The following is a 3,858-nucleotide window of genomic DNA, read 5'->3' as shown; positions in this document are numbered from 1 at the left end:
TGTCCTTCCCTGGCTTAGGTATCAGAGTTATACTTGCTTCATAAAATTAATTTGGTTGTGTTAGTCTGGCTACTTTAGAGAAACAAATCCACAGAAACTCATGTATAAGAGAGAGTTTTATATAAAGATTAATAGCACATCAAGAAAACATCCCAAACTAGTGCTGCCCAAGCCCACAAGTCCAACATTAACCCATATGTCCAACACCAATCCACAAAGTCCTCCCCCATCTCACAAAACACACACAATGATGCCAACTGCAGGAGGAAAGCCAAACCAGTGAATGTGTAAGCATCTCAGCGCTGGCAGGAGTCTCCACATGGCTGCTCCAGCACCCAGGGCTGCATTGCAGCAGGTCCGTGCGGCTTCTTCTTGGGGATGTCTTGCAGGAAGTGAGACTTGTAATTTACAATTCTGGTGATATCTTTCCCTGGCTTAGGTGTCAGGGTTATACTTGCTTCATAAAATGAATTTGGTATTATTTAATACTTTTCTATATTCTAAAATAACTTATGTAGGATTGGTGTTAACTCGTCTCTAAATAATAAGTAGAATTCCTCAGTAAAAATGAGTGGTCCCAGACTTGCTGATGTTGGAAACTTTTAATGACATCTATTTCTTCTTGTGTTATAAGTCCGTTAAGGTTTTTTTCTAATAGTCTGTGTCAATTTAAATAGGAAATGTGTTTGTAGATATTTATCCATTTCTTCTAGGCTTTCAAATTTTTTGGAATAAATTTTTCATAATATGGTGTAATTATCCTCTCTTTTTCTATTTGATCTGTTTTGATGTAGCCTGTTTCATTTCTTAATTATAACATTTGTTTTTTCTACTTCTTTTCCTGTGTTAGATTTTCCAATTGTTTATCAAGTTTGTTAATTCTCTCGATGAACTAACTTATTTTCTTATTGATTTGTTCAATTGTTTTTTTAATTTTCTGATTCATTTATTTCTGCTCTAATATTTATTATTTCTTTTCTTATAGAAAGAAAAAAATAAATTGCAAGAGTAGTGTCTGCTTCTGGTTTTATGAGGATGAGAAGGAAAAAAGACGAACTTAGGAGAAGGAAAGAAAGATAAACATAGGTAAAGGGACTGTGAAATAATTAGATATTAAAATTAATGAAAGAATAGGCAAGAGAAAAAATGTTAAAAATAAAAATAGAAAAAATAATACTAGATAAGAAACAGAAGAGCTGGTAAGGTATGCTTGTTTGGTCTCTAAGCTTTGCCCAAGAGCTTTGTCTCTGATGTGGGTGCTAACTTGTGGATTGATGATGTGTTGAGGACTAGAAAACAAACAAAGTAAATTGAAAGCAAAAACCTAAAATAGTAAACTTTTATTCCTGTCCTTACATATAACAACAGATGGGGAAATCCTGATTAAGGATGAATTTGAAGAACAGTGCACAATGCTGTTTTAAGAAGAGGCGGGTATAGGAATGATAGAACACAGAGCAACAACAATGCCAATAAAGGAACAGCTGGGGTCTAGACCTGGTCCTAAGAGGAAATCAGGACTGTGTGGAGCAGAGGTCTTCTAAACAGCTGGGGACAGTGTCTGGTAGTATCTTGTTTTACTATCATGTGGTCTTTGAGGATGTCAGGGTATGGTTGAGATTAAAGCTAGAGGTATGGTTTTGGTGTCTGGTCTGGCTGAGAGCCCTGTATTCTTATGATTTAGGTTAATTATCTTAAAGAAATAGACCTCAAGTGGATCAGGTCAGAGAGTACGGGGTTCAGCCTTTTTGGATGATGGAGGTGACCTAGTGGGGGTAGTGGAGTGGGCTCAATATCTGCCACATACCTAGGTGGTCTAGAAGAGAGGAATAAAGCAATAACCTACTCAGAGGGCAGGCTGCTTATCTGAGCAGTTCGGAGTGCTGACCAGGACCTGGTGTCATGGGACTGCTGGTGAATAGCTAGGTCTAGCCAGTATGTCAGAGGGGAATGGCTTCTGGGCCCTTAGACTTTTAATCTTTGTCTCATGCCCAAATTGCCTGCCTGTTTTGGTAAAGCCGCTGTTACAGTTTATACTTGTCTTCTTATACTTATACCTTGCTAATAGGCCAGGTGTGTGTTATCTGCTAACCAAAGAAGTTTAAAAACAATTTTTTTAAGCCTGTGAATGGTCATGCCTTAAGATAGAGACGTGCAGAGCTGTACCTCAGGGATGGAGGATTAGTTTTGCTGAGTGGGGCTGGAGCACGCCTGGCTTGTGTGGAGTTAGTCTATTCACTAGTCACACCTGTTCCAGGCTTCCCTGTAAAGTTATTCCCACCCAGCTCACTAGTCACACCTGTTCCAGGCTTCCCGGTAAAGTGATCCCCACCCAGCTCCGAAGGCTATGTTATCCCTGCAACTAGAGGGTATCAAACTGGAGCTCCCTTGGTTTAGGCCAATAGCCAAGCCAAGCCTATTTGTGCTTATATCCACCCCAGGCTGGTCATGTAGAGCTATGTCCCTGAAGCTCGGCTGTTCAGGCACCCTTGCTAGCTCCTAGACTGGGAAAAGTTGATCAGAAGAGTTGGGGAATCTATGCTCAGCCGGCTTGTGTCAAGGGCCAATGACAAAGGGATGTCTATTGTTGCTCTTTTATTTTAATAAAATTGTGTCTACTTATCTTTACACTGAGAATCTTGCGTTCTGGAAGTGTAGGATATCCCTGTCCATGGCCCCTCTGAGCTGGTATCTGTGGAGTCTCTCCTGTGTGTGCTATTTGATCGCCATCTTGCTCCTAGAACCTTGGTGTTGTTTTTTATGTCTCTGGTTCAAGTGCAATCCCCGAGCACCTGTTGTACATCCTGAAGAGTAAAAGGTGTGCCATGTCATTTGGCACTAGCCTATCTCAAATAGTAGCCAACATCAGGAAACACTACCCCTTTCAAGATCCTGGTTATCAGAGAGTTCAATAATCAATTGAACTTTTATGAAGTGAGAGAAAAGAGAATATCCAGGACACTTCCTGCTCACCCTACATTCACTGACTGTATATTAGAGCAGAGCCCAGGGTCTCTTTTAAATTACACTTCTCTGAATATAATGCTACAGACCATCAGGTGATACTTCTTTGAACTCTGGGTCTGCAGATAAATGAGGTTCAAACTCTCCTCTGCTAATGTTCCCCTGATATACGCCCACCTAATGCTGTATTTCCCAAGGGATTTCTTGTCCCCTTGGCATTTCAGGAAAATGTTGCTACATTCCAGTTATAAGAGTTTGAGCCAAGCATTGAGAGTCAGCCTCCAGATGGTGTGAGTCTCTCTGATCTGCCCAAAATGTGGTGATTATACTGTGACCCTCTTAATCCTAGAGTGTGGAACCCTGTGAATTTCCCAGCTCATGTTCAATCACATTTACCTCTCCCCAGCAGGTTGTCAACCATCCCCCTCCACCTATGTATATTGAGGGAGAAGAGCTAGTGTCCTCTGTGATGTCAGCTAGGGGCAAGTGTAGAGATGATGCTTCAGGTCATCTTTACTCTTCTGCTCTGCTGTGGTCCAGAATATTGGGGGAAGGAGCAGCTCTGCAGGCATCCCATCAGGATATCACAGAATTAGCCACTTTGGGGGAATTCTTTGTGGTGAGTCCTCCCTATAAAATACTATGGTGTAATTGGTAGAGTTTTCTGTTCTTCTGGGGAAGTTTAGAACTCATACTCTTGACTCTCCTCCACTTTTTCAAAAGCGTTAAGAGACTTTAACTGAGCCTACAGCTACATGGTCATATTGGATTGAAAAACACTAACCCTAACCCTCCCCGCTCCCACTACCATGACTCGAATTTGACCTTGCAAGTCTGGCTAGACCAGAGGATGTACACTGGTACAGATAGGAACTGAAAATCCAGGGAATCCAG

The sequence above is a fragment of the Echinops telfairi genome, unplaced genomic scaffold (genome assembly GCF_000313985.2).
Source record: "Echinops telfairi isolate 266 unplaced genomic scaffold, ASM31398v2 ScPeMD7_7419;HRSCAF=8457, whole genome shotgun sequence".
Classification (NCBI taxonomy): Eukaryota; Metazoa; Chordata; class Mammalia; order Afrosoricida; family Tenrecidae; genus Echinops; species Echinops telfairi.
The sequence above is the reverse complement of the archived record's forward strand: the minus strand, read 5'-3'. Positions refer to the sequence as shown.